Raw genomic sequence first — 11865 nt, 5'->3', positions numbered from 1 at the left:
ATTCTCGGCGCGGATTACCTGTGTGCCAACAGCCTCCTGGTCGACGTGCGGAACCGGCGTTTGATCAACGCGGCAACTTTTCATTCTATCCCTTGTTACCGCAGTAACACTACGTCGCGCACCGTCACCTGTGCTTTTCCGACTCCGGTTGAGTTTGCTCGCCTGCTCGGCAAATTCCCCTACCTGACAAGACCCATGTTCTCCTCCACGGCCACGAAACATGGTGTGGAACACCACATCACCACCAATGGTCTATGGTCTACGCGCGGGCCCGGCGCCTGGAACCTGGCAAGCTGGCGGTCGCAGAAGTGGAGTTCATGACCATGGAATGTTTAGGGATTATTCGCCGGTCGAATACCCTGGTCTTCACCCCTCCACATCGTCCCGAAGCCTAGCGGTGGATGGCGGCCATGCGGCAACTATCGACGCCTACACGTGTCGGTGTAGGGACCGGGTGCTAGGGTTTGGATGATCAGCCATGATCTCGTTGAATGGCGGAGCAGGCTCGACGGGCCGAATGGCCTACTCCTGCTCCTATCTTCTATGTTTCTATGTAAACGACGCCACCACTCCTGATCGGTACCCGATTCCCCACAACCAGGATTTCTCCGCCCACTTGGCAGGGAACACTGTCTTCTCGAAAGTCGACCTCGTCCGGGGCTACCACCAGGTCCCAGTTCACCCCCAAGACGTCCAGAAGACCGCAGTCATCACCCCATTCGGCCTTTTCGAGTTTTTACGAATGCCGTTTGGGTTAAAGAACGCCGCCCAGGCTTTCCAACGCCTGATGGACTCCGTGCTGTGGGACCTCAAGTTCCTCTTCATCTACCTGGATGATATTCTCATTGCCAGTCCCACTAAAGAAGAACATATCTGTCACCTACGCACCCTTTTTCGACGTCTCAGCCAACATGGCCTGATTATCAACCCGGCCAAGTGTCAGTTTGGCCTGCACCAAATTGATTTCCTGGGGCATCGCATCACTTCAGAGGGAACGGTTCCTTTACAAGCGAAGGTAGAGGCGGTGACATCTTTTCCACGCCCGCAAAACATTAAGGCCCCGCAGGAATTCCTAGGCATGGTAAACTTTTACCACTGTTTCGTGCCTAAGGCAGCACTGCTCATGCAGCCCCTGTACGAGGCCCTCAAGGGCAAGACTGGCAAGAATATGGTATACTGGACGGATGACATGGCCCGGGCGTTCGCCAACACCAAAAGCGCCTTGGCCAACGCGACTATGCTGGCGCACCCGCTGCCAGGAGCCACCATTGCCCTCACCACCGATGCGTCAGACTACGCAATCGGTGCCATGTAAGAGCAGTGGGTGAACGGGATGTGGCAGCCGTTGGCATTCTTCAGCCGTCAACTACGGCAGAATGAGAGAGCATATAGCACGTTCGACCGGGAGTTGCTCGCCCTTTTTCTGGCCATCCACCATTTTCGCTTCCTCCTGGAAGGACGTCCCTTCACCGCTTGGGTGGACCATAAGCCGCTCACCTTCACCATGGCCAAGACCGCCGAACCGTGGTCATCCCGACAGCAACGTCAACTGACCTACATATCCTCCCGCGTGACCATCAATACGGTTCATTTAGGCATCGATTACGCCCTCATGGCAGCGGATCAAGCCTCAGACCCAGAAGTCCGAGCCTACAGAACGACCGTCACTGGCCTCCAGTTGGCCGATGTCAAGTTCCATTCAGCAGGTACCACGCTCTTGTGTGACGTCTCCGTACGGGACCCTCGCCCTGTCGTACCGGTCGTCAGGCGCCGCAAAGTGTTCAACGCCATACATGGGTTGTCACACCCAGGAATGAAGGCCTCTCAGAAGCTGATGTCAGTGAAATTCGTATGGCATGGCATGCACAAGGATGTCCGCGACTGGACCAACACCTGCGTGGTCTGCCAAAAGGCCAAAGTACAGCGCTACATCAAAGCTCCGTTGGCCACCTTCACAGTTCCGGAGCGACGTTTTGACCATGTCAACGTGGACCTGGTAGGACCACTCCCACCCTCCCATGGTTTTTCACACATCCTGACCATGGTTGACCGCACCACCAGATGGCCGGAGGCGGTTCCCCTATCATCCACTACTTCGGCGGACGTGGCCAGGGCATTCATTTCCACCTGGGTCGCCCGTTTCAGAGTGCCAGCAGATATTTCTTCAGACAGGGGACCGCAGTTTTCCTCCGAACTCTGGAATGCAGTGGCTCAAGGACTCGGTGTTAAATTACACCGCACCACAGCCTACCACCCACAGGCGAATGGTCTCTGTGAAAGTTTCTACCGGTCACTGAAAGCCACCCTGAGGGCCAGTCTCCAGGATGCTGGATGGGCAGACAAGCTACCGTGGGTCCTGTTGGGCCTTCGCACGGCCCCCAAAGAAGAACTTCACTCTTCATCAGCGGAGCTGGTGTACGGTCAACCGCTGCGAGTCCATGGGGATTTCCTACCAGCATCGACGAAGCCTTGGTCCACGTCTGACCATCTTACTAGTCACCAGGAGGCGGCCAGATGTTTCATGCCGGTGCCCACTTCGCACCACGGGCTGCAGAGTTTGCACGTTCCCACGGAGCTTCACAAGGCGGAATACGTCTTTATTCGCCACAATGCACATAGGGATCCACTCAAGGCCCCATACACTGGTCCCTTCTGCGTGTTGGAGGCAGGGGACAAAACCTTCATGGTAGATGTCGGTGGTAAACCAGACCACATTTCAGTCGATCGCTTAAAGCCAGCACATCTGGACCTTGACCGCCCCGTCGAGACAGCACAACCGCCGAGACGAGGTCGGCCACCCATCGCTGTTACGGCAGACCAAGCGCAACCGCCCGCCAGACCGCCAGCCGCCCAACAACCTCCACCTCAGGAGTACAGGAGTCGTTCCGACAGGCTCATCAGACCCCCCTCACCGTTTGACTTTGTCCGTTAAAGCGAATTCTGGGGGGGCGCATGTGGCGGAGCCACTGAATTACTCTGGGCAACTGTATATAATTCCCTTTAACGATGTTCTAACACCAGCCTAAGCCTGTACCATGGTGTTAGACATTACTTTGTTTTGGATATAGTGTTTTGTATGTATGGGGCGTGGCCCCTTTAAGAGCGTGGGAAAACGCGGGTAAACGCGATGACATCACGTCGCAAACCACGTGACTGCCCAAGCAGTCCTCGTGGAATCTCCATCTTGTTAAGACCTGTTTTCATGGTTCTCCTGTATCGACCTCAACAAACTGTTTGAACTCATTTAGTCTTACATTAAGGACCTGTTTGATTGATCTCCTGAGTCAATCTCAGTTATTAGTTAGGAATTCGTCAATTCCTACAATAGTACATTTAATGCTGTCAAGTAATCAGCTGGATCAGTGGCCACTCAACTCACACCTCAGGTTGACAAACCTGGTTCCCGAGCTATGTGAATCCCGTGGCCATGCAGGGAAATTTGAAAGGTGGGGAAAAGAGGCTCTTAAGTGTCTGTGGTAAACCACTGTTATTGCATATTGCTACCTCTGGTTGGCGCTGTGTACCAATGCATGCCTCAGCTGGCTCCGCTCACATGACCAGGTATAAAGGTGGGTGTTTCGGTTACCCACTTCCTTCTTGGAACCAGTCGCCCACGAGAGGCATGCTCTGTTCTTTAGTTAATAAAATTGATACGCTTATCAATTACTCCATAAAAGGCGATGAATTAGGAAGGTAATGCAGCAGCGACCCGACCGGCAGAGATGGGCGACCTAATTGAAATCATTATCAGCTTGTTGTAGGAGGTTCACCCTCTCGACCGGGGGTCCATTTTATGGGTCCTTATGTGCCTCCGCAGTAGGACGGGCCCAGGAGAAGTCAGCCATGTCGGCAGCGAGGTTCCCGATGTGGACTTCCTGGGGAAAACGAACATTTGCTCATGAGGGGTGGCATTAGTGGCAGTACAAAGCAGTGACCGGATGGAGTGGAGCGCCGCAGGGAGGACCTCCTGCCAGCGAGAGGTCGGAAGGCCCTTAGATTTTAAGGCTAAGAGGACGGCCTTCCAAACCGTCGCGTTCTCTCTTTCCACCTGGCCGTTCCCCCGGGGGTTGTAGCTGGTGGTCCTACTCGTAGCAATGCCTCTCGCGAGCAGGTACTGCCGGAGTTCGTCGCTCATGAAAGATGAGCCCCTGTCGCTATGTATATAGCTAGGGAACCCGAACAAGGCGAAGAGGTCATTCAGACATTTGATGACCGTGGTACTGGTCATGTCTGGGCAAGGGATGGCAAACGGGAAACGGGAGTACTCATCAATTATGTTGAGGAAGTACACGTTGCGGTCAGAGGAGGGGAGGGGCCCTTTAAAATCGACGCTCAGGTGCTCGAAGGGGCGAGTGGCCTTGATCAGGCTTGCTCTGTCTGGCCTATAAAAATGCGGTTTGCACTCGGCACAGATTTGGCAGTTCCTGATCATGGTCCTGACCTCCTCGATGGAGTAGGGCAGGTTACGGGATTTGATGAAATGGAAGAACCTGGTGACCCCCGGGTGGCAGAGGTCATTGTGGAGGGACTGCAGTCTATCAACCTGCGCGTTGGCGCATGTACCACGTGATCGGGCATCTGGGGGCTCATTGAGTTTCCCGGGCCGGTACAAGATATCGTAATTGTAGGTGGAGAGTTCGATTCTCCACTTCAAGATCTTGTCGTTCTTGATTTTGCCCCTCTGCTTATTATTAAACATAAAAGCAACTGAACGCTGGTCAGTGAGAAGGGTAAACCGTTTTCCGGCCAGGTAATGCCTCCAGTGACGCACCGCTTCCACAATAGCTTGGGCCTCCTTTTCGACAGAGGAGTGTCGAGTCTCGGGGCCCTGGAGGGTCCTTGAGAAAAAGGCCACGGGTCTCCCCGCCTGGTTAAGGGTCGCAGCTAGGGCGAAGTCGGATGCATCGCTCTCCACTTGGAAGGGGATGGACTCATCCACTGCGTACATTGTGGCCTTCGCAATATCGCTCTTGATAAGAGTGAAGGCTGCACACGCCTCTGGTGTCAGGGGGAAGGAGGTGGATTTGATGAGGGGTCTGGCTTTGTCCGCATAGTGGGGCACCCACTGGGCATAGTAAGAGAAAAACCCCAGGCATCTCTTCAGTGCTTTTTGGCAGTGGGGGAGGGGGAGCTCCATAAGGGGGCGCATTCTGTCGGGGTCGGGCCCGATGACTCCGTTCTCCACTGCGCAGCCGAGAATGGCAAGGTGCTTGGTGCGAAACATACATTTCTCCTTATTGTACGTTAGGTTCAGCCGTTGGGCCGTACGGAGGAATTTTTCTAGATTAACGTCATGGTCCTGCTGGTCGTGGCCACAGATGGTGACGTTATCCAGATAGGGAAAGGTGGCCTGCAGCGCGTTCTGGTCAACCATCCGGTCCATCTCCCTTTGGAAGACCGAAACCCCGTTGGTGACGCCGAAGGGAACCCTAAGGAAGTGGTAGAGGCAGCCGTTCGCCTCGAAGGCAGTATACTGGCGGTCTTCATGGTGGATGGGGAGTTGGTGGTATGCTGACTTAAGGTCAATGGTGGAGAATACTTTGTATTGCGCAATCTGATTGACCATATCAGATATGCGAGGAAGGGGGTATGCGTCCAGCTGAGTGTACCGGTTTATGGTTTGGCTGTAGTCAATGACCAGGCGGCGTTTATCGGTGGTTTTAACGACTACAACCTGGGCTCGCCAGGGGCTGGTGCTCCCTTCGATAATGCCCTCCTTCAAGAGCCGCTCCACCTCAGAGCTAATAAAAGCTCTGTCCCCGGCGCTGTACCGCCTGCTCTTGGTAGCGATGGGTTTACAGTCGTGGGTGAGGTTAGCGAACAAGGGAGGGGGGGGGACTTTGAGTGTGGAAAGGCTGCAAGTGGTGTGCGGCGGGCGATTTAAAAGGTGTTGGTTGCAGACTGTGAGTGGGGGGAGGGGTCCACTGTATGCTAATGTGACACTTTTAAGGTGGCACTGAAAATCCAACCCTAGCAGCACGGCAGCGCAAAGACGGGGCAGGACTAGAAGTTTAAAGTTTTTATATTCTGTGCCCCTAACCGAAAGGGTCACCACACAGTAGCCGCCGACGTCCATTGAATGGGACTTAGACGCCATAGAAATCCGATGGCGCGTTGGCAGGACCGTGAGGGAGTGGCTACGTACCGTGTCGGGGTGAATATAACTATCTGTGCTCCCGCTGTCAAATAGGCAAGTGGTGGCGCGGCCGTTTACCGTGATGTCCATCATGGACCTGGACAGATGATGAGGGAGGGCTTGATCCAGCGTAACGGAGGCCAGTGTATGGCTTAGTGAGTCGATATGGTCGTCCGACGAGACGGTGGTCGAGTCCGGAGACAAAATGGCGGTTGAGTCCGGCGGACAAAATGGCGGCGGCCATGCGGCCGGAGGTGCACAAAATGGCGGATAAGATGGCTGCCCCCATGGTTCGCACGCGGCGCTGCTGGCGTTCGCGGGTTTCCCCCTGCAGGCATTGGCGTAATGGCCTTTCTTCCCGCAGCCCGAGCAGGTAGCGGTCTTAGCCGGGCAGTGCGCTCTAGGGTGTTTTAACTGGCCACAGAAATAGCATTTTTGGGCCTGGTTACAGGGCATCGCTGCAGTTGGTACCGGGGGCGGCGGTCCCAGTTGATTTCGGGACATCGCTGCAGCAGTTGGTACCGGGGGCGGCGGTCCCATGTCCCAAGGTCGCGATGGCCATGTCGCGGCGCCGTTACGTGAGTATGCTTCGAGGTTTCGGTGGGCCGCATCTAACCAGAGCGCAAGGGCTACGGCCGTCTTCAGGTCGAGCTCCTTGCTTTCGAGCAGTCTCTGCCGGGAGTAGTCGGACTGGAGGCCCCTAACGAAGGCATCACAGGTAAGTCCCTCCGCGTGCCCCGCAGCCGTTACCTCCTTACAGTCGCAGTCCCTGCAGAGTGTCTGTAACGCCCGTAAAAATGCCTCTACCGATTCCCCCGGTTGCTGCCTGCGGGATCCCAAGAGGTGTCTGGCGTAAATCGTGTTCACTGGGCGCGTGTATTGCCCTTTTAGTAGTTCGAGGGCCGCCGTGTACGTAGCAGCGTCCCGGATGAGTGTATATACTTGAGGGCTCACCTGGGCAGTCAAAACTTTTAGTTTGTTCTCCACCGATGTCACGGCGGAGGCTTCTAGGAAGGATTCAAAACAGCTCAGCCAGTGTTCGAAATTGGTCGATGAACCCGCTGCTTGAGGGTCGAGGTCCAGGCATGCTGGTCTGAGGGCTCGCAGCAACGCCTGCTGTTGTTGTTGCTGTTGTTGCTGCTCAGGTGTCGCCATTTTACTTTTAGTTAATGCAGCATTGACAAACGTGCCTGAGGGAAAGGCAGGTGGGGGCGAGATGATGGCGGGTTCCCGACCCGCTCTGACTTTTTTCAAATTTCCCACCTGACCCACCTCCGATCGCACCCGCACGGACCCCAGAAAATTCCAGCCATTATTATTTGTATCCCCTTTCATTGTTTCTTATTTATTTATCTAACTCTCACATTGCAATGACCCCAAATTTGTTTTGCTGTTTTTCATTCCATTTTCAATTATGTGACATTATTTATATTCTGCCTGTCGCTGCAGTATCTCAGAACAGAGGGTCTGTGCTGTCAAATAAACATATCATGTGCTCTCAGGTGAAAATGAACTGGCTGCCCTGAAGCAGAAGCAGCGCATCCTGGAGGGTGACAAACAGGCTTATGAGGAAGAAACTCAGGAAGACATAAGAAGGCAGAGGTGAATATAAAGAACAATCATGTGGCTATGTCAGATCAAAGTCTTATGAACGCATAAAATATAGAAGGCACTCTTATCTTCCTGTACCATTTGAGAAAGAAACTGTAAGCCACATTATTATCTCAGAAAGTAAAGATTACGGCCTAGAAATTCAGTTGCTTGCGCCAGCCGGCGCCTTAGGAGGAGGAGATGTTGGGCGCTAGTCGGCTAGCGGCCGGGCGCAGCGCGATCTGCGCCTCTCCCCAACTTCACTCAAGATTTAGCGGCGGCGCAAAGTCTTTGCGCGCGCTCAGCTGCGCGCGCAGATCCTGACGTCATTTCCTCGTGCAACGCCCTTTGTGCGCCCCAAACCGGAAATTCAGTGGCGACGCCCTATTGTGCGCCTGGCGCCCCTAGCGACTGGTAGAGGGGAACGGTTCTCAGTCGATGCGGGGCGCGGGGGGCGCAAATTAAAGGGCACACCTCCTGCAGTAGAAAAGGCAGCCATTTTGCAGCACTCCTTCTTTTTGAGCGACGGATCTTTGCAGAGAGACAAAGGTAGAGAGCTTTCTGCTTTGGCTCAACACTCGGACAGGTACCTGTGGCTTCAGGCCACAGCTTTCCACTTGTCTTTGCCTTCAGTGTCATATCATTGTTTGCAAACATATAATGGGGGCTGCAATGGGTGCAAACGCTGGCCTTCTCCATTGCATTCAAAGGGCTCACAGACGCCATGAGAGAGTGGCAGTCCTGGCCAGATGGAGAGGGGGCAACAGGCGTCGGGAAAGGAGGCCTTACCCACCCAGGGTATACCGCCAGCAGTTCTCCTATCTGAACATGTCTGACGAGCAGTGTGTTCGGAGGCTGCGATTCCGAAGGGCGGTGGTCACTGAGATCTGCCACCTGCTTGGCGGTGATCTGCAGCCACATCTGAGGAGCAGGACGTCTCTGTCGGTGGCAGTGAAGGTGACGGTGGCTCTCAACTTCTATGCCACCGGCTCCTTCCAATCCGCTACTGGGGACATTTCCAACATCTCCCAGTTCGCTGTGCATTGCTGCATCCGCCAGGTGACCAATGCCCTTTTCAGAAGGAGACGTCAGTTCATCTCCTTCTCCATGGCCCTTGTCAAGCAGCAACAGCGTGCAATGGGCTTTGCAGCATTCGCGGGCTTCCCCATGGTGCAGGGCGCCATTGACTGCACGCATGTGGCTTTGCGGGCACCTCTGGAGAATGCCGAGGATTACTGCAACCGGAAGGGCTACCATTCGCTCAACGTTCAGCTGGTGTGTGACCACAGGCAGCTCATTCTAGCTGTCAATGCCCGCTTTCCAGGCAGCAGCCACGATGCCTTCATCCTGCGCCAGACTTCTGTGGCAGACATGTTCCAGGCCCAGCCTCACCCACGAGGATGGCTTCTCGGGGACAAAGGCTATCCTTTGTGTACCTGGCTGATGACCCCGCTCCGTGCGCCCAGCACCCCTGCTGAAGAGGGATACAATGACAGCCATCAAGCAACCAGGAACCTCATTGAGCAAACAATCGGCGTCCTGAAGCAACGGTTCCGCTGTCTGGATCGTTCCGGTGGAGCCCTACAATATTCGCCAGAGCGAGTCTCCCATTTCGTGGTCGTGTGCTGCATGCTGCACAACCTGGCTATCCGCAGGACTCAGCCACTGCCACCAGAGATTGGAGGACCACCTGAGGAGGAGGAGGAGGAGGAGGAGGAGGAGGAGGACCAGCACAGGAGGGAGGCAGAAAGTGCAAGGGCCGCCCGTCGGCGGCTTATTGAACGTCGGTTCTAGGCCCCCTCTCAGGGAATGGCTTGTGCCAATGTCACCAGATGAATGTAGCCGCTCTACAAGCCCTCAGCTGAGCAGGGCAACCAGGACTTGCAAAATAAAGCATGGGCAGTGCGATTTAAGAACATTTATTACTTGGAAACCTCTGCCCTTCCCACATTACAAACTAATGGAGAGAAGCCCCCTCCAAAAACACAAAACGAACAGTCTCGGCCTTACAAAACAAAGAAATACACCAGTCTCGGCCTTACCAAAAAAAGAAAGACACCAGTCTCGGCCTTACAAAAACACAACTACACCAGTCATGGCCTTTCAACAAACACAAAGCATTTGGCCAGACCTTCTACTTTTTGCCCTGCGAGGGCGATGCCTTTCGCATCCGTGACTGGCCCCTGCCCGCCCTGCAGCTCCTCCTCAATGGGACCCCAGTGGCTGCAGCAGGGCTGGGGGAAGGCTGCTGAGGGTCAGATGGCGAGACGGCAGATGCCCTTGGGGGTCGGCCTGCACCAGCTCTGGCCCTGGAGGGGCCGGCTGCTGACTGCTCCAACTCTGCTTGGGCGGCAGCAGTCTGTCCAGCGGCTCGTGGCAGCTGCAATGGCGGAGTGGCAGTGTCGGCTGCAAGAATGGTGCCAACCTGACAGATCGCAGGTACTCCCTGGCCGCCTGAGACATTGGCACTCGCACGGGCCAGCACTGCAGCATGCGCAGCAAACAGCTGAAGAACAGACTGCTGGGCTGCTGCTGCGCGGCGAGTGCCCTGGTGATGCCTGGCCGATCCAGCAAGGGTGGCAGCAGTTAGTGCCCGTGTGGCCCTGGTCTGTGTCCGCATGACACCAGCCAGTGAATGAACGGCACGACTGAGCACTTGGCTAGAAGCCGCCTGTGCTGCCGTGAAGTCCTGCAGACTCCTGGCCTGTGCTGCACTGAATTGTTCCAGACTCCTGGCCTGTGCTGCACTGAATTGTTGCAGACTCCTGGCCTGCGCTGCTCCGAATTCCTGCACACTCCTTGACAAAGACTCAATGGAGTCAGGCATCCTTGCCACTGCAGCCATGAGCTCAGTGTGCCTGCGCTCAGCCTGGACGGCCATTTCCTCCAGGAGCCGCACCTCCTCTGCGCTCACCATCGCAGGACTGGAGGCCGCACTCACCCTCTGGGGAGAAGTCCGCCGAGCTTCCCCACCCCTCCCGCGTTGCAGCAGGCCGCTGGGCCCCGGAGCTTCACTCTCCTCCGACCCTTCCCCCCGGCTCCCCTCCAGGGAAGATGTGTCCCCTTCATCGCCATGGGCTGGCGCGGCTGAGGGTGGCACTGATGGGCCGGCTTCCTCTTCCTCCTCCTCGAATTCGGAATCGCTGACAGTGGCAGCTTGAGGGCCCGCCTCCTCACCTGGCGATTCACCATCTGAAAGCAGGGAGGCACAAGAGTTGCTTTAGAGTGAGGACAGGGCGGCAGCGAGGGAGGCATGAGTGCTGCCATGCACTGCTTTGGTCGGACAGTGGCAAAGGATGCTGATCTGAGGCGCAAGTGGAAAGAGAGAGGTCAAAAAGGTGATGCCCTTACCATTGGTGCCCAGAACAGGGTCGGCATCTCCACTGACGACGGGGCCAATCAGCCGTCCTGCCATAATGCGCTCCACACGCTGGTTGAGGTCGGAGAGCTCTTTGATGTCAGGACGGCCTCCCCCGGTCTCACGTTGCTTCCTACGGTTGTGCGCCACCTTGGCCTGCAAGAGTAAGGACGGCCTCTAAGTACAGTGTGAAGCCCTGATCTTGGCTGCACTGCCTCCCATGGTGGACTGGCCCTGACAGTGTGAAGCCCTGATCTTGGCTGCACTGCCTCCCATGGTGGACTGGCCCTGACAGTGTGAAGCCCTGATCTTGGCTGCACTGCCTCCCATGGTGGAATAGCTTGTACAGTGTGTAAAGTGCTGAATGTGCAAGTGATTTTCATGACAGTCCCATAGCTGCTGGATGAGGGCTGGCCATTAGGGCTTTCAGGTCCCTTTGCCCATAAACTGAGGTGCGCATGCAGGGATGAGGAGGACACTGGAAAGGGTACTCACCCTGACAACCCGAGTGAGGTCGTTGAACTTTTTCCGGCATTGCACAGGAGTCCTGGCAACCACGCTGTTGGAAGTCACCCTGTTTGAGACCTCCCTCCAGGCTTTCCGGTAGGCACTGGGCAGCGGCCTCCTGCCACCTTCAGGGAACAGAACATGGCGCCTGCGCTCCACTCCGCCAACCAGCACCCTCAGGTCGCCCTCGCTGAAGCGCTGCGCTCTCTCCCTGGCCTTCTCCCTAGCCCTGGGTGTTGCACAGATGAAGCAGAAGTGGTCAGGCCTAGCTTCA

The 11865-nt window shown here is 55.7% G+C and overlaps 1 pseudogene; it reads left to right on the top strand.

The window, feature by feature from the left end:
• The first annotated feature begins 7355 nt into the window (after nucleotides 1–7355).
• LOC147113531 (coiled-coil domain-containing protein 63-like) overlaps nucleotides 7356–11865 on the top strand; it is a 204806-nt pseudogene continuing 200296 nt past the window's right edge.

This window comes from Somniosus microcephalus, chromosome 8 (genome assembly GCF_052327205.1).
Source record: "Somniosus microcephalus isolate GS21.2 chromosome 8, FLI_Smic_1.0, whole genome shotgun sequence".
In the NCBI taxonomy this organism is placed as follows: Eukaryota; Metazoa; Chordata; class Chondrichthyes; order Squaliformes; family Somniosidae; genus Somniosus; species Somniosus microcephalus.
Note: the sequence above shows the minus strand (reverse complement) of the source record. Positions and strands in the feature narration are given on the sequence as shown.